At 40.2% G+C, this 26,617-nt stretch overlaps 1 protein-coding gene across 5 annotated transcripts in view; it reads left to right on the top strand.

The window, feature by feature from the left end:
- The window catches only part of LOC128738152 (diuretic hormone receptor-like), an 81,866-nt gene that overhangs the window by 14,712 nt on the left and 40,537 nt on the right, over positions 1-26,617 (top strand). For 3 of the 5 annotated variants that reach the window (XR_008412077.1, XR_008412076.1, XM_053833045.1), the window contains exon 2: positions 24,098-24,376. The gene's annotated coding sequence lies outside the window, so the exon portion shown is untranslated. The remainder of the gene's footprint in view (positions 1-24,097; positions 24,377-26,617) is intronic. The other 2 variants (XM_053833047.1, XM_053833046.1) reach the window with 2 other exon arrangements.

Below are 26,617 nucleotides of genomic sequence, written 5' to 3'. Positions count from 1 at the left end.
GTTTGCTCGGGTAGATCATGGTATCCTCCTTGCAAGGCTTTAGAAGGTTGGAAGTTATTATGGGGGTCCCATAATATCCATCATCTGCCGTACTTATGTAGTTATTCTTCCTACCGTCTCAGTATTCCATCTCCACGCCATTCAGGTGTTCATTGTAGTGCTGCTTCCACCTTTCGATCACCTCACGTTCATCCGACAAGATTCCTCCGTTTGACATGTTTCGACTCGCGGCAAAAACCTTTGCGGAATACGTTCAGTTACATTAGAATTTAGGCGTTTCCTAAGAACGATACAGCTGTTCCATGTCATCGCACTCCATTTCTTCCAGCCGGCGCTTCTTATCCCGAAAAAACTGAGTTTGCTGTTTTCGTTTCTGTCTATATCGTTCCACGTTTTGACGGGTCCCCTGCTGCAGCATTGACACCCGAGCTGCATTCTTCTTATCTAACATCGTCTGGCATTCCTCGCCGAATTTGTCGTTACATCAACGGCTGGCTGCTTTAACGCTATACCAGCAGTCCTCGAGAGGGGTTTCGTTTAGCTCATCCTCACCCGGCAGCGCAGCCTTAAGGCATAGCGACCTCAGGAAAACTTGAGTCGTTCCAGATTGTACCGTGCCGGGCGACGATACCGCATGTTGGTAATGACGGAAAATCTTTGGCGCATTTTAACCATCAAAAGGTCAGTTTCGATGGTTTTAACCATCAAAAATGGTCACAATCGATGTTTGAGCCACGATAGGTTCTAACGTCGGTGAACCGATATGGGAAGCTGTAGCGGAAATAGGTATTTCGTATGGCCAGATTTTTGGTGGCGGTGAAGTCAATGAGTCGATGGCCGTTTTCGTTCGAAAGCTGGTGTGCGCTGAATTTTCCAATAACCAACCTGAATTTCTACTCCTCGCCAACCTGAGCGTTGAAGCCTCCAATGAAGATTTTAACGTCATGTCTTGGGCAGTTGTCGTATTCACTCTCAAGCTGCGCGTGAAAAGCATCCTTATCGCTCTCGTCACTGCCTAGGTGTGGACTGTGCACGTTGATAATGCTGCTGTTGAAGAAACGGCCTCTAATCCTCAACATGCTCATACGGCTGTCGATTGGCCACCACCCAATCACGCGCTTTTGCATGTCGTCCATCACGATTAAAGCTGTACCCAGCTCGTGTGTATTGCCGCAGCTCTGGTAGACGGTGTATCCATCTCTATGTGAATGTACCGTAGACCCCTTTCAGCATACCTCCTACAGCGCTACAATATCGAATTTGCGGGCTCTCAATAAGTTGGAACGCATGCGGGTACTTCTCTGAAAATAGAGAGACTTGTAGTTCTATGTTCCAAGCTTCCAATTGTTAGTTTTTTTTCGTTGCCTTGGTCTATGCCGATTGTTCCGTTCCTTATTTATATCATTTGCTTCCTGTAGTGGTATGTTTTACGGATGACTTTTAAGGCCTGCAACAACTCCCTGTGTTGCCGAAGGACCATCGTGACAGTACTGTTTAGCGTTCCACACTGACACAAGGACGATGATACCCTCTTCCCTGTCAGAATATGATCTTAGTTTCCACCAGGGTTGGTTATCCGATTTCCGCTAAGGTTGCTCGTATTCCGGTTGGTATCACGAGGAAGTAGGGATAGTAATTCCTGGATAAGAGGCAGAGAACCTCTATGGAGTTTGTTTTACGCATTGTCCACTCCTTTACCAACCACAAAAATTTTAAGGTACCGCCATCCGGGGTGAGATTGTGCCATGGGGGTGAGATTGTGCCAAAAACCAAAAATGTTTATTTGGTAAAATTTATTATATCTATAGAAACTGGTGACCTAAATTCAAAATGATGATGAACATAACATATTTATTCATAACTTATAATGGAACACAGATAATATTAACAAATTATTTAGCCTAAACCGGGTTCCAAAGTTCGCGATCAAAAATACGCGGAAATAACGCTTGTAAAAAATGTCCCGCATAAACCAACCCAAACAAGAAATCGCATCAACTTGCTATCTTGAAGGTACATAAACTAATCATTTACAATGTATTGACAGGTTATTATGCTTTAGATAAGTTTTGATTACGAAAATAATATTTTTCGAAACTCTGTACTTGTCGAGCTTCACGGTGGTGAGATTGTGCCAAGCCATAATGATCGATCCAATTTGTGGATTTCACATACACAACAAAAATACGTCAGTATACATCAGCACACTCACATTCTTTACTATTGAGCACTTGACAGATTAGATTGCATGATCCATTTTGGAGCAAACAGTATCATAGGTCTGCCAAATAATTTAAACTAATTTTTACTTTTTCTCTGGAAATTTCAGATACTTTGAATAAACACTCTAAAATAAAACGAATATATTATACCGTGTATAAACTGCCAGTTTGAAGGAGGGGGGAGGGGTGTGGGATAGGCCACATGTTCTGCGGCCGCGGGTTCTCGAACAAAGTAATGGTTACTTTTGTTAAATGATCAAATAGGTATGCCCCCTTAGGATACACCCCTTCATATATCTCCCCCTTGTTAACCCTAGAAACTGGCTATATAAAAGCTGTCCATTGACTACGAACTCATTTTTAGTTGTTTCAGATCTCTCCGGGTTATTTTCGTTCATACTTTTTGTACTTTTTGTATTTTTTCATAGCTTTTTGCTACAACATGGCGGGATATTTGTTACAACACGTCTATTTATTCTCTTGATTTTGGTGTATTTCTAGATAGTGCACTAACTTTTCATATACATTATAACGACATTATCTCCAGAGCCAATGAGAAACTTGGATTTATTTTTAAAATCGCTAAGGAGTTTCATGACCCGTAATGTTTTAGATCATTTTGTTTATTTATTGTACATCATCTGACACAAAAGTCTTAATGAAGCGACTAAAATGTATTACTTCTAGCTAATCTATTCTTAAACAAATAAAAATTCTCACAAAAAACGCTGTTGGTTCAAAATAGACGAAGTTCGTCCGGTGAAACTGGAGAAGTACGGAAGTTCATCATAGACAGCAGTTTTGGGGAGTCTATTTCACCGTTAAACATTTTCGCCGCGAGTAAGGCCTGCTGTAATTTGCGGCGTCGTTCAAGTGTGTCTAATCCAATTAAGCGGCAACGATCCAGATAAGAGGGCAGGTTGGCAGGATCTCGCCAGGGTAAATCCCTCAAAGCTAAACGAACGAATCTTCTCTGCACACGCTCAATCCGCAAGTTCCAATCGAGCTGGTGTGGGGTACAAACTACAGACGCATTCTCCAGTATCGGACGTACAAGAGAGAAGTATAAGGCTTTCAGGCAATGAGGATCCTTGTAGTCCCGTTCTATTCTAGTGAAGAACCCCAATTGTCTACTCGCTTTAGACACGATCGCCATGCGGTGCCTTTCGATTGTCAGCTTACTGTCAAGAATAACGCCAAGGTCATTAACGTATTTAGCGCTTGCCCATTAATAGCATACTCGAAGAGAATCGGCGTTTGAATACGGTGAAAAGTAATTACTTCACATTTAGCAATGCTTATAAGCAAGGACTTCAGTTTACACCACGTTGTAAATTTATCTAATAAAAGCTGCAGACGTTAACAATCTTCTAAGCTACGAATCGTCAAGTAGATTTTGAAGTCATCGGCGTAAACAAGTCGACATCCATTGTCTATGGCGTGTGCTGCGTCATTGAAAAATATACTAAAAAGAAGTGGACCAAGAATGCTACCCTGCGGTACACCAGATTCGTCTGTGAATGCAGATGATAAATCCGATCCAAGCTTGACTTGCAAAACTCTATCACACAGGAATGATTGTAGCCACGTGATAAACCGCTGAGTAGCACCCAAGCGCAAAGTTTTGGTTAGCAGTGTAAGGTGATCAATTCGGTCAAATGCTACTTTCAAATCTGAAGTTAACGTAATATTAACTTGTGCTTTACATTCGGTTTCCAAAATACAGTTCTACACGAAATCCAAAAGGTTTGTAGTCACGGAACGACCACGAAAGTAGTATGGATTTCCTGCACTTTCAAAAGTAGATGCTATCACTAACATTTCTACCCACTTCCGCTGCGGTTGTTCGAACGTAGCCAGGTATATAATGCGATTGTATAACCATCTACGAAGTGTGCAACCTCATATGCTAATGCTAATGCTATTGCTAAATCATAACTTTTGAACGACTGAACCAATTTTCATGATTTTGATACCAAATGAAAACTATTATCATTATTTGTTTTTTTCTGTTAGTAGCAGTGATATGAATCAACTAGTCCAGCTGTAACTAACAGTTGAATTATGTTCAAAAGACGTGTCGATTTCCGTCTCAAATAACAAGTAAGATGGTATAACAAAGGTTTTTTCACCACCAGGTGGATTAAATCGGTTTTTTTATTTGTCTTGGGTAAGCGTACATAGCGACAAAAGTTTTATTTCAATTTTGGTTTCTTACGGGCAACTGTTTTCTTTTTTCAATCAGTGTCAACATTGTCACTTTTCAACCCATAGTCAATGACAACTCTGGAAGCCAACAAAGTATGAAACGACACTACGTTTAGGAGGGGCAACCTTACAATGTTAACCTTAGCTTTATGTAGGTAGGTATGTGAAAAAACGGCTGAGCAAGGAATAAGTTTTAACTAACAATGTAGGAAGCCGTGGTTGAGCCACATTACATGACACGTCGGGACTCAACCGACCGTGTATTGTTATGGGACAACACAGCAGCAGCAGCAGCAATGAAAAGAAGAGAACTTTTATAAAGATGCTGCAATAGCGTATAGCTTCACTAGCAGCAGCCTAGCTGGAAACGTTGCTGACTGACTGCTTTCTGCCAGTTCAGCGTCATATGTGCAATGAGTAAACAATGTGAACTACCGACCGGTGTGCTTTCACTACACCATACTCCGTAGGATAACACGGGCTCCCGGCTCAGGTTCAGACTGTACTATTTTGCCGGAACAACATGAGTAGAGACTCGTCTAGTGGTGTAAAGTAATGGACCGGATAGGTGAAAGGCAACCAAACACCAGCTATTTAGCGCGCGCTTTACCGGTAAAGTTGAGTAATCATCTCACGTTTAAGCTGTTTGATTCATTTATTCCGTAAATTGTTTTGGTGTCTGTTGTGGTGTTATGCTAGTGGTAACCCGTCGCTAATTTATCAATAAGATAAAAAATGATTTCAATTATTTACTTATATTAAGTAAATAAACAGTAGGGTAACACCAACGACTTAAAATTTTCATTACAAATGCAAGTTTTATGCAAAAAATACTGTCATTGTCAGGAGTGTTACTTCTTATCACTGGTGTGTCCATGACTGACCGCACTGGGGCACGTGTCCAACCTTCCGATTGAAATTCCCTCAAGCTAAACTACATGCCAGAGGATTGTTTTAAAAATTCATAACTTTTGAAAAAACTATTCTTGAAAATGCACAGAAGAATTTAAGGTGTTTTTACGGTGGTTCCAAAGTAAATGCTCTATAACTCTGCACCCAATGGAGATATGAATTTCATTTCTTCAGCAAAGTTGCTTGTTTTTACATTTTGTACAACTTTGCCTACAAAACCATTTTTCTAACTCCTAACACAAAAATGTTATTTTTTATCACCATAAGCCACAACTAACTGGTGGCTGGTGAATGGCTGGGTAATGCGTAACACCAGTACCTCGCGTACCTGCAGTTATAAAATAGACCGCACAGTGGTCATTAGCCTCTTATCCAGCAACTCCTGTCCCTACCTACTCGTGGTACCAACCGGAATACGAGCAACCTTAGTAGAGATCCGGTAACCAACCCCGGTGGAAGCTAAAATCATATACCGACAGGGAAGGAGACACTCATGCATCTGCTGAGTGTTAGCAAAAGGAACAGCCTTGCCAGCCGTGATCGTCTGACTCCAGGTTAGGGGCGGCTCACGACGGTGATCCCACTGCACGGTTAATCGCCGTTTCCGTACCAGGTATGCAGCTGTATCCCAGGTTAGGGGCGGCATACAACAGCGACTGATTCGGAGCGGGCGGCTGACTTATGAAACGCTGTGTCTTGCCAGCTATACCCAAGACAGCAGCCCTGTCCGCGAGCATAGGCATCGCAGCCCCAGCCCCAATAAGACGGTATGCTTAAAAAACTTTCGCAAGGAGAAATTCAGGAGAGGAACTACAACCGGATAATCGGTATGGACCCAGGCATAAGAAAAAGGACAACGATTTTTGGAAACTTGGTACTTAGGATGTCAGGACTCTACTTGAACCGGCACGCGCGAGTATCCAGGTAAGAGAGACGAAGATGGCCGAAGACGGCAGAACGCGAATTCCGCGCAGTAGATCCTATTGCGGGCACGACATTCAAGGATCACATCTACTACAGTGGCGGCGATAAAGCAGAGCATGGTGCCGGATTCGTATTACATGGTAAACAAATGAAGCATGTCATTAGGTGGAGGCCCATCAATGACCATCTAAGCGTGTTGAGAATTAAGGGCAAATTCTTTAACTACAGTTTAATAAATGTGCACTCACCGACGAACGACAAACCCGATGATGTAATAAAGGCGTTCTATGATCTTCTCGATATGACATATGGAGAGTGCCCAAGACATGACATAAAGATAGTCATCGGGGATACAAATGCACAGGTCGGACGTGAAGAGTTCTTTCGTCCCGTTATTGGTAAAGAAAGCCTCCATCCTACCACAAACGACAATGACCTGAGGCTAATCAACTTCGCTGCAGCCAGAAGAATTGTTATCTGTAGTACCCATTTTGCACGATGGAACACACCCTAATGGAGAGGCCTGCTCTCAGATCGACCACGTTCTGATTGATGGCCGGCACTTTTCTGATGTCGCAGACGTGCGATCCTTCCGGGGACCAAACGTCGACTCGGACCACTATCTCGTAGTAAGCAAGATCCGCGCCCGGTTGTCCAACGTATTCAAATCGAAGCCAATGAGGAAGATACGACTGAACATTCGGCGGTTATCAGCGGAAGGAGTTGCTGCAGAGTACTCTCGGAAGACTGATGAGCGGATCGGTGAACATCTCGGAAAGAACCTGAACGAACAGTGGAGACACATCCACGACGCGGTCAGTAGTACAGCGCGGGAAGTGTTGGGTGCTACTACTGCAGCCACTTCCAGTGAGTGGTTTGACGCAGAGTGCCAGCGAGTGACTGATGAGAAGAATCGAACCAGAGATAACATATTGGCTGCAACTGTGACACGCCAGATCAGAGAGAGAGACACCGAGATGCTAGAGCTGCCAAAAATAGACTTTACCATCGTAAGAAACGTCAGAACTGGGATCGCGCTCTTGCGGAGGCGAAGAATTGCTTCGAGAGGCACGATACGAGAAGCTTCTTTAATACGAAAAACGGCAAAGCAGCTGGAAAAGACGGCATCCTCGCCGAACTTTCAAAAGTCGGGAGCGAACGGCTGTATTGTGCAATCCATCAGGTTATACCAAAGGTATGGACTGAGGACGAATTACCTACGGACTGGTTGGAAGGTTTCATATGCCCTATTCACAGCAAGGGCCATCGACTCGAATGCAGCAATTATCGAGGTATTACTCTCCCCAATTCTGCATACAAAGTTCTCTCCCGCATCCTATTTCTCAGACTGAGGCCGTTGCAGGAAACCTTTGTTGGCGAATACCAGTGCGGTTTTCGAGAGGGACGCTCCACTACGGACCAAATGTTCACCTTGCGACAGATCCTCGATAAATTCTGGGAATTCAACTTGCAGACTCATCATTTGTTTATAGACTTCAAGGCGGCGTACGATTCAGTTAAACGAAACGAGCTGTGGCAGATTATGCTTGAACATGGTTTTCCAACAAAACTGATTAGGCTGATACGTGCTACCCTTAATGGTTCAAAATCAAGTGTCAGGATAGCGGGTGAGACTTCGGACACGTTTGTGACGTTAGATGGTTTGAAGCAAGGTGACGGACTATCGAACTTGCTGTTCAACATTGCATTGGAAGGTGCTATTCGAAGGGCCGGCGCGCAGAGAAGCGGTACCATCGTCACGAAATCTAATATGCTCCTAGGGTTCGCGGACGACATCGATATCATCGGTGTTAACCGTAGAGCTGTGGAAGAAGCGTACACGCATCTTAAGGAGGAAGCTGCGAGGATAGGGCTTATCATAAATTCTACCAAAACAAAGTATATGGCTGGTAGAGAGCATGGAAGCCCTTCGGGTGTTGGAACTGCGGTGGTGATAGATGGAGATACTTTTGAAGTGGTCGACGAATTTGTTTACCTTGGTACGTTAGTGACATGTGACAACGATGTGAGCCGTGAAGTAAAAAGGCGGATAGCGGGGCCTTCTACGGATTACGCATCCAGCTGAGGTCCCGTAGCCTACAACTCCGTACAAAACTCGCGCTCTATAAGACGCTAATTCTCCCGGTGGTACTCTACGGCCACGAATCGTGGACGTTGAAAGAGAGCGACCGACAAGCTCTTGGCGTTTTCGAGCGTAAGATCCTGCGATCAATTTTTAGCGGCATATTAGACGAAGGAGTGTGGCGCAGGCGTTTGAATCATGAAATATATCAAGTGTACAAAGATACGGATATTGTGAAGCGATTAAAATACAGCAGACTACAATGGGCTGGCCATGTAGCAAGGATGCCGGATTAGAGACCACCGAAAACAATATTTAGCAGAGAACCCGACAGAGGCCGGCGACTTCGAGGCAGACCCCGTACCCGTTGGATGAGTGCTGTTGATAAGGATACTAAAACAGCGGGTGTTAGGGGCGACTGGAGAGTGGCAGCTCAAGACCGAGTAATGTGAAGACGGCTCCTGAATTCGGCATGGATTCGATAAGCGGACTGTCGCCGAAAAAGTAAAGTAAGTACGGCACGCATACAGTCTCTTCTTCTCCACAAGGTATCCATACTTAATAGTCTACAACGACTTTCATACGATGGGAGTTCAAGCGGGTTCGTCCACGGAAGGAACCGCAATGCTGACCTGATAAACCTTCTTTGCACAGCTTCAATCCTCATGGACCACGCTGCGATATAAGGGCTCCAAACCACTAAAACTGTTTCAAGGGTAGACCGCACTAATGAGTAGTAGAAAGATCTCAAACAGTAAGCGTCATGGAAAACCTTTCCAATCCGCATAATGAATCCCAGGTTTTTGTTCGCTTTTGCGACAATGTGGTTATAGTGACACAGGAAAGTCAGTTCGGCGTCCAACAAAACTCCAAGGTCCTTCACCACTGTTTCTCGCTGAATTGGCTGGCAGTTAATAGTATAGCAGTAGTCCAAAAGTGTTTTTTTCTTCTGGTAAATGTAATCACTATACACTTTGCTACGCTGATAGTAAGTCTGTTGCACGAACACCATTCAAAAAACAAATCAAACAACTGTTGAAGTCGCTTGCAGTTCTCCTTCGACCGTACCATGAAAACGATTTTCAAATCGTCAGCATACATAATCCGACATTCGGGCGGTAGCGCTAAGCAGACGTCATTGAAGAAAAGCGAGAATAACAGTGGTCCCAAATTGCTACCTTGCGGCACGCAGGGGCTTATCAGAAACTCCTGAGATCTGAAGTTTTCCAGTTTTACCGAAAGCGGTTGGAGAGAAACGATGCTAGCCAACGCGTGAATGAAACGGAGGCTCCTAGACGTTTCAACTTCGCTAAAACTAGACGATGGTTGACGCGATCAAACGCAGCTTTAATATCGGTATAGACAGTAACCACCTGGACTCCGTTTTCGATATGCTGGGTACAGAATGAAGTGAATTCGACCAAGTTTGTATTGATGGAGCGACCAGGATAGAACCCATGCTGATCAGGTGAAATATAGCATGTAACGTTACGCTGTAATGCCTCACTAATGAGTAATTCAAAAACTTAGGTCCTGCACATAGTGAAGTGATTCCACAGTAATTTGCAACATCACTTTTGCTTCCTTTTTTATACACAGGAAAAACGAAAGACTTTTTCCAAATTGCTGGGAACGTTTCCTCGCCTAGAGATCGATTGAATATTTTGCGGAGTGGATGTACAAGTGTGCCTGCACATTTTTTTAATACGAGAGCGGGAATACCATCCGGCCCGGGATTTGCAGACGACTTCAATTTATCTAAAGCGTTCATGACGTCGTTCACGGAGAAACTATCGATTTGATATTGCAGAGGTTCTCTGGAACAAGCTTAATAGCCTCATCAATCTCTTCAACTGATACATCACTATCGCTGAAAACACTCGAGAACTGTTGAGTAAATAAGCCGCAGGTATCTTCAAGACTGCTTGAAGATTGTTCACCAAGAAACATTTTAGCAGGAAGACCATTCTCCTTGCGTTTCTCGTTCACAAACGACCAAAACTTTTTGAGGTTCCGTTTCAACTCGTATTGCTTTCGCTTGACGTGAATCGAGTACAGTTGACGGTTGTAGTTTCTGTACCGCAAGCTTGCAGTAGTGAAATCTAGCTTGGTGTTTACATTTTGAGAGTGGGAGTACCTCTTCAATGCAGCTGCTCTTTTGCGCTTGAGGACGCGGAGACGGTGGTTTGACCATAAAGATTTAAACTTTGGCTTAGGTTTGCACAAAACAGCGAAGTCACAGTTTGGATGAACAAATTCACTGCTTCATTTATGCCACCTACCTCAAGGAGTGACCAGTCAATTCTTTGCAGGGCGAGATTCAATCCAGGAAAATCAGCACGATGAAAATCAAAGTCTATTTCATCTGCTAAATCACTAAATTTGCCAAGCGAAGGACATAGCAAATTAACAAGTAACGGAGGATGATCTTCGTCGGCGTTTGTCAGGAGTTCAACTGCCTCAGTTATGTCGCAGTAACCGATTGTGTTGCCATTAGCAAAAACAAGATCAAGTGTTCGGTTAAAGATGTTGGACATGGAATTTATTTACTCCATATTCAGCACTGACATTCCATCCACTAGTGCTGAGCTAGCAGAAGTAAACGTCGAGAGTACAGGATCAGCATACAATTGTTCACTAAGAGAACATTTCCACGACAGGCCCGGTTGATTAAAGTCGCCAAAGACAAGGTGAAAATCGTGAGTTGCACATGGTGTCATTCCAGTGGTGTCAGCGTTCTGCAATACGGGGGTACATGAGTGCGGTGTAGCATCAAATGCTTCGGTAGAACATATACTAAGTGTTTTACCTGACAAAGCAGGGTGCGCATCTGCTTTAGCATTCCTACAGTTTGGCGAGTGACCTCCAATTGATCCTTCAGAAATCGTCGATGTTGATTGCTATGTCGAGTCAATCCTCTCTCGGGCGCGTTTCAAACTCTTCATGTTTAGCGGGCAATCAATGTTCCAAGCGGCATGGCAGATATCCACTTGATTTTCATCAAGAACCACAAGGCAGTAACTTAGGACCACTTTTATTTATTCTATTCTTTAACGACGCTGCCTCTGCCCTTGAAAGAGGATGACTGGTTTATGCTGATGATTTTAAAATCTACTTGACGATTCGTTGCATCGAGGATTGTTATCGCCTTCAACTTCTCTTGGACACATTTGTAAATTGGTGCAAAGTGAATAACATGACTATCAGCGTTTCTAAATGCGAAATTATGACGTTTCACCGAATCAAATCGCCTATAGTTTTCGACTACAAAATTGACGACCAGATACTAAAAAGGGTTGAGCATGTGAATGACCTTGGTGTGATTCTCGATCCGAAACTAATTTTCGATCGTCATCGTACAACGATGATCTCAAAAGCGACTCGCCAGTTGGGATTTATTGCAAAAATTGGACGAGATTTTAAAAATCCACATTGCCTTAAGGCCCTGTATTGCTCCTTAGTTCGTCCCCTTCTCGAAAACGCGTGCCTAATTTGGACTCCACATCAACTCTATTGGAATCTTCGAATTGAACGAGTGCAGAGGAGGTTCATAAGATTGGCACTGCGTAGTTTGCCTTGGCGGGACCCGGAAAATCTACCTCCGTATCCGGATCGCTGTCGCTTGCTTGGTCTAGATACCTTAGAACGTCGTCGGAACATCCAACAAGCTTTGTTTGTGGCAAAACTGTTACACGGCGAAATTGACTCGCCGCAATTACTATCGCTGGTGAATTTTCGCGCAGCACAAAGGACTCTGCGACCATCATCACTGCTGACCAACCGCTTTCACCGCACTGAATTTGGCCGCAATGAACCGATTGCATCGTGTACTAGAATGTTTACGCGTGTTGAAGAATATTTCGAATTTGGTAATCCTTTGTATAAATTTAAACGATTGATTACAAGCTCTAGCTTATTATAGTGTAGTTCATTAAGACTGACAAGTCAGATGAATTGTAAAAATAAAGAAAATAAAGAAAATAAAGAAAATAAAGAACGTTTCGTCGTCTAATTTTTTGAAGAACTTTTCTTCAGACATCGTTGAACTCCGAGATCTCTAGCATATTTTGAAATACTGCATTATTTTTCAAAAAACGCTAAAACATGCTGAGATAGCATACTATTAAGATTCATAGAAAATTCAAATTTTGTTATATTGATCTAAAATTTTGGATTTTAACACTTCAATAGTACTTATAGAATCACAGGAAAAATACAACGGAGAGTTGAAATGAACTTTTATTTTTTGGCTGCTGGCCAGCGATTACCCACTGTACAGTGTGAATGGTAGAAGAAAGAAATTCAATCAAAGTTATTTTATAGTATCGTTGCAGTGCAACATTTACCAGATTCATAGTTTGTTACCCTTTACTAAACTAGAAGATTCGTGGACTGAAGCAGGTTACAATGGGAGCTTATTATAACCGGATTCGAACCCAACTTTTCCCATAATCATAATTGATAAAAAAAATGAGTCCTCCGTCACCCTGTCGTACATCCCGTGTAGATGTAAGTAAAGTATTCTGTTTTACTAAATCTCCATATCCATTTTTAATGTGTGTTAAATTAAAACCCTGTGTCAACATCCGTACCATTGCAAAAGTCATCGAGTTCGGTGGGTAACATCAAAGAGAACATTGCTCTATTAAATACTGACGCGGGAAAAACTTTCTTCCTCTTTTTCGCCCTTCCTCTGATGACGGCGTGGCGAGGCGCTATACTGATGAAAATTCGATGAAAATTTTCATTGCGAAAACTTCCTGATTAAGTGAATATAATAAAATATTGTCTTTACTCTGGCTTGAGTATTATAATACAAAAAATTAGAATAAAATTGATCATACAGAATTATGGAAATATGTACAAAACTACCACTAAATGAATCAAAAACTGTGTCGGAATCAATAAAATTTAGTTCCTCCCTCCAGTCGGGTGTCTGCACTTTCCAAGAACGTGGGTGATTATGACAACGTTGATCGTGATGTGATATCGCGAAACACCATCATTTCTCACACGTTCCTCTCGTCACCACCTCAACCTCACCACACCACACCACACCCCACAGTTCATGTGGAGTAATTTTCATCGCTGCACTGCACTGACTGCGGCGCTGGTAGAAGTTGCTGAAATTCTCGTATGACATGCGGATATTGGCACAGAAATGTAACCACACACCCGACATTGCACCCGAATCACGGGCGCTGCCGTACCGAAAAGCTTGAGCAAATAAATAAATTTATTAGTGGTTCAACGCGGACTGATTGATGCAATTCCATTTTCTGAAGCGTTGATTGCTACTAATGTAGCGCGAACTAGAGTTTGTGCTTTTGAAAACTGGAAACGGGCGAACATTACTGGGTAATTGCACGGTTGGTAGTAAAATCTATTGAATAGAATTATCCGTGCTGTTTAGAACTGAACCAAATTAGTTTCAACCGGATCGTAAAATGACTATTCTTATAAAATGCAGTCCAGGGAATTTAGTTGATTGAAATAAAACTGTACAATTGCTTCCAGCAAAGTTCTAGTTTATGCAATTAAATTCCCTAGATATTTAGCTAGTAAAGTAGGCTTTCAGAAGCCTACAGAAAATTGGCTTGGAAAATTAACCACAGCGCAGCGATTGATTTATGGCATACGCACTCCTACCAAGCAAGAGTCCGTTGACGGAAACCCCCTAATCAGCAACGAAGTTCTATGACAGCCGTGAAACGGGTAGATAAATAATCGCCTATAATTTATAGACCACACATGGTGTCATGAAATATCCTCAGTATGTATGTAGTACATATCTATAGAAGTAGGTCAAAACCTATTTCCACACCTAAACGACTCGCTGAGCTGGAAGGGATGTTCTTTCTTTCCAATAATCGTCCAGATTTATGACAAAAAGAATTCTGTCCCCAGGAATGATACCGCGTAAAGTTTTGCACCGTAATGACTCCATTACAAATGGCGGGAAAAGTTTTGCACACAGCGGACGCCACAACCATCTTCCCGCAAGCTTTTGTTTGTCATTTGGCCTAGTCTTTATATCCTATCTAACCCATTTAGGTTTACGTTCTTACGTTGTAATTGCCAGAGCACCTGCCGAGAAGTAAATAGCTGTGCGCTAGATTTGAAAGGCGAATGTGTACTTTAGCCTGACGGGCCTCCTCGGGCATTTGTTTGGGGGATAGCGCTCGGCGAGGGCACAAGCAAACAGTAGAGGTTTAACGTAAATCAACACTGTTCAAGCCACAAAGCGATAAGCTTTGGGTACAGATTGCTAGTTAATAATAAACTTGTTTGCATTTAATAACGATGCTTAGAACAGTGTGAAATTTTCCGAAAAGGTAACCTTTGTCTTAGAAGTCACCGAACATTTCTGACAGCAATACGCATATATGGTAGGATTTTCCATAACTTAAAGAAGCAACTGCAAACTAAACGCGTATGGAACGGATGTGCATAATACTCATGCATAAATCAAAGCCAAAGGCCCCTTCCGGCGACGACCGTAGCACGTCGCGTCGCGATGGTGTTGGCGAACTTGGTTGCATTCCTTTTGGCACCTTCCTGTTTGTGGGAAAAACTTTTGATTGAGTTTCACTCTCTATTTATGATGCAATGGAAAATTCCCATATCCGTACGGATCACGTGCGGAAGGTCAAAAGAGTACCTAACATATAGAGTTTTGTGTTACGAAAAGAAAATATTCTTCACTTGTTTTTGTACATACAATGTGCCAGAACTTTGAACCTCTGAAGTGCAAAAGTTTGCGAGTTCATCGTTATAGTCACATGGAGAAAAATATGTCCGCAAATACTAGCCGCAGCCGTAGCAAAGTCGCATTTGATCTTAGAAAACAAATAACATGAATGTTTGATTTTATTCCCCCAAGAAGCCGTTTGTGTGATTGCGTACCGTTAATGCGGAAAGGGTTCAAAACTCAATTAAAACTTTCTTTGAATCGGTTAGAGAACGTTCCAAATAAATCACCGGAAGAGTTACTTTTGAGCTTTTGAATAGAATCTCAAATATGAATGAGAGGAGATTAGAAACAAATGGAAAAACCTTCTTTTTTACTTTCAAAATAAATGTTGATTTGCAAAACACACAAACATCTTAATTCACTGCAAATTTTGTTTGTTAAACTTTTTGCAAACAATAAGTTAACAAACCAACAAACTACGAATTCTTTTAAAGTTTAACCCTTTAAGCACGGAGGGTTTTAGTTACGATTTTTTTTTGGTTTTTGGTTCAATATACATTTTTTTATCGCTCGAGATACCAAAACCATACCATTCTACACATTGCAATAAATGTTTGCTAAATTTAGCAACCTACACAATTGTGTGGGTTCAGCCTTATCTTATACCATTGCACTATGGGCAAAAACGAGCCGAAAAAACTGATGCAATTATGATATGGCCTGCAGGCTGATAAAATGTAGGTGAACTTATGTAAAATTTTCCGGAGAACCGTTTGGTGCCCACCGCTCTCCTGTTTGTCATCGGGAAGTGCCCCATTTTGCTCATTTTCCCCTATTTTTAACATTTTTTACCCTTTTTGGACTATACCAAGCCAAGCTTTGAAAAAAACAAAACATGAAAACCTAATTATTTTGTGTAAAGAAGTCCACAGAATTGAATAAGGTTGACCCCGTTTAGTATAGAGCGAGATCATCGCTTCGAGGCTCATAGACTTCAGCTTCTGAAGCAGCGGAACTGTCGTTACGTAGCTATGGAAATACACGCAACTTTTTGCAAGTTAATTTTTTACTAACCTTAATACAACAGATATACCGGAACGTCCAGATAGACTTAAAAACATTCAAATGTTGATCGAAGAATTTGTCTTAGAAATGCCCGTAGTTGAATACATCATTTGCCACACTTCTTTATTATTTTACAATTTATAAAAGACCAGTTTTAGGTTCCGGTAGTACTCTAAACGGAAGTTCCTCTACAGTATAATGTATTCATTTTTACTGGCCCGAAATGAAATGGCAGCAGCAGATTCCGTACTATTTCATCTGTTACTTATGACGTGATAAAATAATCCCACTGCGATCTGAAATATCTCCGGGAAAATGGACCTAAAATTTGCTAATATATTTTTTCATTGAAGGTCAATATAAGGTGGTTCTTTGAAGACAAGATGCATAAAAATCGACCAAAAATCGCGAAGATAGAACCAAAAGTGTAACGCAAGTACACTAATTTTTGAAGTCCCGGCGGGAACGTAAATGTTAAAGTAGGTATACAATAAGGTCGAACCTACACAATTGTGTAGGTATGAAAAACAATGTGCATAAGTAAGTTATAAAAGTTATTGCCCGTAAATTTTTAATTACATCGATTAGAAATACTTATTACCAATAATTTTTTATCCAAGCAATTTCGAAATACGCATCCAATAAAAAAATCCGACAGATAAAACTTTTTGCTGTTTTCACAAGATTTTGAAGACAAGACAATAATTAATCCAAGCACAAAAGAAAACTTCTTTTCAGCTATTTTCTATTTTTTCTACGAGTAACGATGTTTACATAAGAAATTAGTGCCATATATGAAAAGTACGACGTTTAGAAAGGAAAAGAAATTTTTTTAAAAGTAGTCATATCTCACCTACACAATTGTGTGGGCTCGAGCTTAAAGGGATAATTTATTCGTATAATTCATCGGACAATTTGGGTCTAAATGAATACTTAAAAGTTACTTAATTGTTAGTATTTACATTGTCAAGTGCACGAATGCGTGATGGTTCGTCAAAATTAAAAAGGTCAGCAAAGCAGTTGAATTGTCTGGTCATGGAAGCGATCGGAGAGTTGGCAGCATATTGCGTTGAATAGAAGTCTTCCTGTAGAATCATTCTGGGTCGTAAAACTCTTTAAGGTGCGTAGAGTCCGATTTGCGATATGATGTCCGGTGCATCATATTCGCCAGTTAAAGGTTGCAGACAAACAAAGATTGCGAAAGCTGTCTACGTCGACCTAGCGTTCTTAAACCCAACAGACGACAGCGGTCTTCGTACGGTGTTAAGTTTTGCTGGTCCCTCCACGGAAGATGACGAAGTGCATATCGAACAAATTTTCGCTGTGCGTTTTCCAGTCTGGCGGACCAGACCGACTCGTGCGGGTTCCAAACGATGCTCTCAAATTCCAACGTTGACCGTACAATAGAGCAAAAGAGAGCTTTGAAGCAGATCGGGTCATTGAATTCACCAGCAATCTTAAATATGAATCCAAGACCACGATTGGACTTGTTAATGATGGCAGAAATGTGGGACTTCATGGTGAGTTTCTCGTCAAGTAATACTCAAATCTCAAAGATCCTTCACCTGTTCTACCGTATTTAATTTGGATCCGGAAATTTCGTAATCGAACACTATTGCGCTTCTAGTGCGATGGAAACTGATGACACAACATTTCTCCACACTCAGTAACAATTGATTCTCTACGCACCAGTCTCTAAACAAGTCCAGAAGCTTCTGCAACATTCTGCAGTCCTCGATTCTTCTGACTTCAAGATAGATTTTCAGATCATCAGCGAAGAAAAGCCTTCCACCTTCATTGAGTAGTAACGCAGCATCATTTATGTAGATACAGAATAGCAATGGTCCCAAATTGCTACCCTTTGGCACACCAAAACCATTTGGAAATGCGGCAGACCGGCAGTTGCCAAGTTGTACGAAAAGTTACCTATCCGTAAGGTAAGTTTCCAACCATCTGCACAATCTTGTGGTACACCCAAGTGACTCCAACTAGCTTAAAAGAATAGTATGATTAACGGTATCAAAAGCGGCTTTCAAATCAGTATAAACTGTATCCACTTGTGCTTTGGCGCTCACAAGGATGGTTCGATCACTTTGACTCAATTTTGATTCATTTGACAGTACCGTCTCAGCCGAGCCAAATTCGACAATGAGATTTATGGGACATTTGTAGAACTAGTTATTATCTAAAATTTTGCAAAATAAAGTTTTGCTGTATCTTTTATATTTACGGTGCTACAATGCTAGTACCTCTTTATTAACTAAATGAACGTTCATTTAGTCACTAAAGAGTTACTAGCATTGTAGCGCCGTAACTACAAAAGATACAGCAAAACTTTTATCAGCAAAATTGTAGATAATAACTTGTTCTATAAATGTTTCATATGTCACTTTGTCAAATTTTGCTCGGCTGAGACGGTACTCTCAAATGAATCAAAATTGAGTCGAAGTGATCGAACCATCCCTGGGCGCTCATACTATTTACGCAGAACGATGTGAAATTCTCCAAATTCGTTTCTACAGATCGCCCGGGAAAGAATCCATGTTGTTGTGTGCTTATATAATGCTGGCAGGCTGCAAATAACGTGTCTTTCATAACAATGTCGAATATTTTGGATTCAGCACACAAATTGGTTATTGCTTTGTAATTTATGACATTGCATTTGTCTCCCCTTTTATAGATAAGAAACATGCAGGAATTTTTCCAAGAAGTCGGAAAGTATTGCTCCAGAGTATCTAACAAGCAAGCAAGCGGCAAAGTTCGTCAAACAGCGGTAGGTTTGTGGGATCACGGCACGGAAGACTGCGCAAAGCATACCGCAATTTTTTTTAACGGCTTCAATTCCAGCGATCTAAATTTGTTAATAAAGACATTAGAACACAGACTCCAAAACAGATCTTACAAGTGAATAGTACAATGATCGAAAACCATAGGGGAAATAGTACTCTTTAGCGAGGTTTCTTATTGGCTCCGGAGATAATGTCGTTATAATGTATACGGAAAGTTAGTGCGCTATCTAGGATTACACCAAGATCACGCGTGTCGTAACAAATGTACCGCCATGTTGTAGCTAAAAGCTTTAGACTTATTTTGTCTGAAAGGAGATAGTGAAACATGGATGAGATAGATGCTGACGATAAGCATGTTACTCGAATACCAATCTTCAAAGTTGTCCACTAGTCGTTGCAGATTCATGCATTCGGAATCTATTAAGTTAAAGATTTTTATATCGTTGGCATAAAAAGTCCGACAAACAGGTGGCAGAAGAGACAAATAGTTTATTAATAAAAAGAGAAAAGTACGGTGGTCCAAGATTGCTCCTCTGTGGTAGGCCAGAGAATGCAATGTTGCAATGTCGAAAACCCCGGACCCGATCTTCACATTCAGTCTATGGTGTGCTAGGTACGATTGTAGACACATGCAGAACAATACGGAAAGGCCCAGCTTCTCAGGCCTTGCAAGAAGGGTACCGTTATCTACCCGATCAAACACTGCTTTCAGGTCTGTGTATCACTGCATCAATTTGCACTCCTTCATGCATATTGCGCAGACAGAACGAGAAGATATCCACGAAAACTGCTGAGGTTGACGACGCCACCGACTATAGCAAAATAGTGTCTTTGGGACATTCATTCGTATAAATGCATCCCATAATCTGAAAGTATCAAAAGTATCAAAAAGATATGACTAATCATGGCCTATTCTGATAAAAATCAAAAAATTTCTTTTTGTGTTAGAAAATAAAGACCTAGTTTCTCAGACAAATTGTAAAAAATGTGCAGTTTATAGTATTGATCTAAACTTCAAGGCTAAACACTGATTTCGAGTCTGCACTTGTGTCATTCTACTCCATAGGTTCGTGAATGTAAGAGAAAATGAGCCTGAATATGCAACTACTTTGTAAGAAAAGTTTCTAGAAATGTGCGGTCTTCTACAAAAAGGTGTATTTTGAGTGCTTCGACAATTCTTTAGAACAATGTTTTCTTGTAAAATGAAACTAATAAAATTTAAGTACGAAAAATTAATTTTTAAGGAACTCTATAACTTTGCACCCACTAGAAATAGACAAGTGATTTCCTCAGCAAAGTTGTATACTTTCACAACTTCTACAACTTTGTCGAAGAAACCAAGTCTATGTTTTCTAAAATAAAACAAAAAATCACTAAAAACGAATCTATTTAACTCTACTGGGTTACCCGGGTAGCATTTTATAATTATTTATTTTAACGTTCAAATACGCGTCATTGATATTTGAGATTTTGAAAACTGTTTTTATGTTCAAAATAATAGTAAGGGAGTGTCATCGTGGTTGGGCCACGTTTTGGAATTCGCCCATTACTTTCGTTTCAAAAGGAATTTTGGAAATCTAAATATATCGTTGGTCTAAGAATAAGGTATATTTCCGAAAAGTTTTGAACTGATTGCTTGAAAAATAAAAAAGTTATAGGCATGTACGTGAAGACAAAAAATGTTGTCATAGTCGGGCCATGTTGTACAGGTTGGGCCACCGCAGAAAATCTAAGACATACGTACTAAAATTCTATATAGAGACATGAAAAGAAAGAATTCCGTGAACAACGGCTCATATAGGTACAAATACCTTATTTTAAATTACATTTTTGCGAAATTTTGGCGATCTTGAAAAATCAATATTGCTAAAATCGCCTTTTCCGAAGTGTACAACTACAATGAAGAAAACAACCAAAATCTAGGTTTTTATCGAGTTAATTTTGCTTTAGTTCATCACATTTTACGTGACTGACATTCTATAGCGATTATTGCGCTTCTGCGCTTAAAATTATGGTGGCCCAACCATGATTTCTCAAGTCGCCCGACCTTTACAAATAGCGCTTTTGTAGTATTTCACCGTAGCCTTCCCAAACACCTTACTATTGGGGATTTTTCTATAGCCTTCGTGTGCAGCACAACACTCTTCATACATTTTCAAAATTTATCTCGATAATTGCATTTCATAAATCATTCCTTGAAGAAAAGTTCATTGCGCCTGGAAAACTTTTTTTGTAAGAGTCGGGTTGTAGTCACTGAATTCAGTACGGGTGTTTTGAATACACGATTGAAACTCACAATATTGTGAAAAGTTAGCTACCACAGTAAGAAGTTATACAATAGTTGTATCATATATATTATGAGTTACTGAAACTGTAAAATCGTGATGGCCCGACCATAACAGTGGCCCGACGATAACGACAATACCCTAATTTTAATGAAACTGTTATCATTTCATTCTTCCCGTATATCAGATTACAATGTATATACTTTTGTAAACATACCTTTTATTTTGAGCATTAAAAATTCTTTTGAATATGCGAAAATTAATGACGCGTGTTTGTGCCTTAAACGTAAATGTGCTGTATTGTCTAATCTAATCGAGAAATACTGGGCTATTATGAAGCAGAACCTTCAGAAACGTCCTAAAAAAGTAGTCAAACTCAAAACCAATGTTGCAAATCGAGCGAGAAGTCAATGATACATACTCTCACGCGAGACAGCATGAAAAGCATGGTATTCAATGCTTACGCCGCGCACGCAGGCGTAAAAGAAACAGCCGCCGTTGCTGTGTGCAGACATTTTGGTACCGACACACTCGCGCACGCACATTCTCACATCGTCTTCCTGCATAGCCTATTCGCGAGTCAATTAACTCGTGGGTAATCAGCTGCTCTACGCACTGCGCTGCAGTTGCGCACTGGGAAACAGATTTTGCATTACTTTTTCTTTTCTTCTTCATATGCACAGTTGAAGAAATGCATTAAGTATGGATAAATATGCAAAAATACGTCGATTCCAATGTCGTGCCAAAGCTTATGCGTTGGGTTCAGACAATAGCACGGGCTTTCAGGTATGAAGGCGAAATAATATAAAGGAAATTAAAACTTAGTTTAATTGTTTCATTTAATACCCTGAATATTTGATGGCAGCCGGAAAAAACACGAATTTTGCGAATTAATTTTTTACGTTGCAACTTAATCGTGCAAACCGTCAAGGGTGTTATTTCAAATATTATTGATATTTTTGCACCAATCTAATGGAAAATCTTCTACGCGAGTCCTTTATTTATTGGACTGGCAATTGATTTCTATGTTTGCGATCTGGAAAGATTACCAAATGTTATGCCATGTCATGTCATGCCTTATTTTTCTCACTATCAACACATTTGCTTAGAGCACGAGGTGTTTTACTAGTACAGACATTAATTAAATCATCGTCAGTTAATTGTTTTCGCTTTTGAAAATATAGTTAGAATCTTCTTTGGCGTCATTTTCTGCACGATTTCTCAGTTTCCAAACCACAGACGACATAACTATACACGGTGTGACTACTCTAAAACCATTTTTGTGCCATGACCATTGTAACTGAGAAAAGAGGTCGAAACATGTTCGGCTGGAACGGAGCTACATTGAAGGCAAGTTTGAAAGCAGTTTGCATTTCTATTATTGACAGTCACTGCAGTTGCAGACAACCGTGCGCTTGATGAAAAGTAAATTCAACCAACAATTGAAAAGGGCACAATTCCAAACTGTAAGCCTACCAAGTTAGAGTTCAGTTCCCTTTGATAGTCCAGCAAAGGATATCCTTCACCCAGTTTGTCCCAGTGTTGGTCATCAATTGATTTTGTTGAAATTTTTGAGATCATTTCTGTGCATAGACGATACAACCGTACAGGTCTAACGTAATGTAGATATTGTTGCCAATATTTTTAATTTACAGGATTTGAATTTTATAGTACTCATTTTTGCAATGAACGGAAAAAATAGTGTGAGAGTGAGATTTTGAATTTGGCATTGCCCGATTTTGTTTTTATTTTTTTAGCAATACTTAATAGCTCGCCTGCCAAAAATATGTCAAAATTCCAAACGTTTTTGACATTTGTGGTCTAAAGAATATGAAAATTCAAAATAGTAAAATTTTGGTAAATATCAGTATCATGTGAAACATACTTTTTGCAAATTTATGTAATAGAAAAACGTCAGTAAGAACAAGCGCATCAGAACAAAAGCTTTCAAAACTAAGCAATAATAATTCCGTAGTTTGCCGATAGCAAACCTCAGAAACATTCTATTTCCACGCAGACAAGACAATAACAATGAAAAAATATGCCCGTCCGCCAATTCTCTGGAAGAGCGCTCTTAATAAAAATGTCCCCTAGTACATTGGAAACTACATATCTCTCGACTTCTTCTTGGTAGTACGTATCAAGACATATCTATGCTTCTGGATAGGTTTTGTTGACTTCGACTTAACTCAAGATAGCGCAGCAATCCGGCCACGTCTCGTTTACGATGTAAAAAATAATCTCTGTCGTAAAATCGTAGCTATACGGGCTCGGAACCCACACCCATATCGTTGCTACTGATACGCTTCATATACCTAAGTATGAGAAAAAAGTTTTCGCGTGCCTTATTTGTAACCTTTGTCGGAGAAAATTCCGGGGAAGAAAATAATATAAATCATCGCCGGCCGCGATGGAGTAAATGTGATGAGATGGCGTTATTTACTCGCTTTTTCTTTCTCTCTCGGGTAAACAACCGCACATGCTATAAATAACAGAAAAATGGTTTCAACCATAAATTAAACTATAAAGTCATCAGCTAGTGGCAAGGGAAACTATAGCATCAATTTGCACTTTAATTTTCCAGCTTCTAACGACTGTGACCAATTAGATTCCAAGCAGAACATGAACGGTGTAGGTTTTTTTTAAATCTGCTACAATAATTCAGTTTATTTTGTAAAGATAACAGCTACAAAAATTGCAATCATTTTCACCTGTAACGTCTACCAGCGGTAAACCATCAAAAACAATAAAATGTCACACCAAGGTATCAAGCGAACGAGCATAACTTTTCGAATCGCGTACCCGTTGTCGGTCTTCCCCCATAATTTATGCCATCCACGAACAATTCCACCTGAAACGCTTAAGCTATTTTTAACGCATCTATATTTATACTCCACTTTTTTTATATCTTCCAGGCCAATAAATGACAGAGCGCCCACGCCCGACGCGTCGGTTGTCCCAACCGGCAACGGTTACTACAATAGCAAATTTTTCCTAGGGACAAACTGAAGCCGGATCACCTCAACAAACCGTTCAACTGTTGGTTGGTGCGTTTTTCAGCATCATCGGTGGAGTTCATCAGTTAGAAATCGCGTTACAACACTCGACGCCACTCGATGTATAATAGTCACCGATCAACATCGATGGTGGAGACCCGTGGTGGATAGCGGTTGTCTGCACCTCTTTGATTACGTGTATTGTGTCGTCCTGAAGAGTGTTTACTAATTTCACGGTGGGACGGTGTTTACAGAAAGCTGGATAAAAGTATGGAATAATTTACATCAATATTTTCACTAGAGCAAAAAACGTTTTCTGCGATGACGATGATACCTTTGAAGTGGGTATAAAAGTTGAATAACATTCAACAAATTCAAAGATATGGAAAATTTAACACTAACATTAATTGAATGGCAGTCACTAACTCATAGTTATTGGAAACCTTTCTTGCACCGATTTTACTGTAGTTTGTGAAGTACCCTAAAGTTTGATGCTCGGCCCTCCTCGTTTTGATATCTTTATCAATGACATTAATGAGCTGCTGTTAATGGGCAACCTTTCATTTATATGTTTGCTTTTTGTTTTGTAACATATCTGTTTAACCGTTATGTGTGCGACAAAAAAACACCTTTAAGTGCTCGACAAGGGTACCCTGGTACCCACAAATTGCTTGTAACTTTATCAATTTTTGACCGATTTGGACTCTCTTACCACACAATGATTCAGGAACCACTTTCCGTGTGGTTACAACAGAGCCGGAAGTGATTTTGCTGGTTCCATGAAATCCGGTATTCCGAAGATGTGTGTGTTTTTCATTATTTTGGCTCCATCTGATGATTTTTTTTCTAGACGTGGCCATTCAAGGACATGTTCCCATGGGGCTTCACAGTGGTCCAAACCCAAAAATCCGGCGCATTAGAATTTTGAGTGGGAAAACTTGAATTTAGGTTTATGGAACCTTTAAAAGAGATTCTTGGAATTAGAAGTTCTATTGCCTGATGGAATTCAAATTTTGATTAATCCCCCTAAAAGTGCAATAGAAAATTTATTTTCCTTTGGTTACAATATAATACATTGATGTGTTCTGCAAAGTATTAGAGCATATTATTACAAGAAATTTTGCTGAAGACCGTAACCTTCTATCTCTTCGGCGAAGATAGAAAAATCCTATTTCTTATATGTGAATCGTTAAAATTAGTTTTCCAATTTTCACTCTTTTTGTAGTTGTTGTACGGCTTCTTCAGGGTGTCTAAAATTGTACAAATAGTAAAAATACACAACTTTGTCAAATACAACATACCTCTATCTTTGCATGTTTACGAACTGTAGAAATTTTAATATAAAAAATGCCCTAATTTTGACTCCGAATTACTCGACTACGTGCAGACGGATACAAATGAAGCTTCCTGTATTTTGTAGTTTTTTCATCTAGTTTCTGATTCATGTGATATAATTTGTATCCGTTTGCGCATAGTCGAGTAATTCGGGGTTAAAATCAGGATATATATTAAAATATTAAAATTTCACTTTTAGGGGAATTAATCAATATTTAAATTTCACCAGGCGATAAAACTTTTATTTCAAGAAACTTTTTTTTGTACTAATGTTATTTAATGTGGTTTAAACCAATTGGTCATTCATCATTTCAAGAAACTCTGTCAAAGGTTTCATAAACCTAAAACCAAGTTTTCCCACTCAAAACTTTAATGCACAGGTTTTTTTTGGTTTTAGACCACTGTGAAGCCCCACGTGAATATGTTCCTGAATGGCCACGCCTGGGTAAAATCATCAGATGGAGCCAAAATAATGAAAACCGACCATCCGGATTAAATTCATGAATTTAGATACCCATATTGCCAGTGTTGCAATCCAAACAGTTCTAAGGAGGTCCCACGGAAACTTGTCGCAGAATGGTCATTCGGAGGATAAATGATTATATTGTTGTAAAACAATGAAAAATGACCTATCGGAGTCATTTGAGGAATTTTGGATACTCACATTACTATGATTATACTCAAAAACATAAAAAGTGCTTAAATCCGGAACACATCCTCGGAATATCGGATTTCCGGGATCAATATGTACCATTAGCGGTTCTGTCGTAACCATACTAGAAGTGGATAAGTTCCTGAATCATTAGGTGGTAAGAGAGTCCAAATCGGTCAGAAATAGCCAAAGTTACAAGCGTTTCAATTTGTGGGCACCCGGGCACGCTTGTCGAGCACTTAAAGAGCAAAAAATTTCGAAGCCCCCCCCTTTCCACCCCCTCAAGTGCTACATGAAAACTTATTTTATAAAAAGTTGTAATTTAATTAGTTCTGAGATGTCACAAAGTTTCAGTATCCCCACCTAACACCAAATCGTACATGAATAACCGAAAATTATTGTAAATAATTCTTAATAAGCTCGGAATCGTAACTAAAGCTTAATAAAGTCCG

Source organism: Sabethes cyaneus, chromosome 2, assembly GCF_943734655.1.
Source record: "Sabethes cyaneus chromosome 2, idSabCyanKW18_F2, whole genome shotgun sequence".
NCBI lineage: Eukaryota > Metazoa > Arthropoda > Insecta > Diptera > Culicidae > Sabethes > Sabethes cyaneus.
This window is presented reverse-complemented; position numbering and strand designations above follow the sequence as displayed.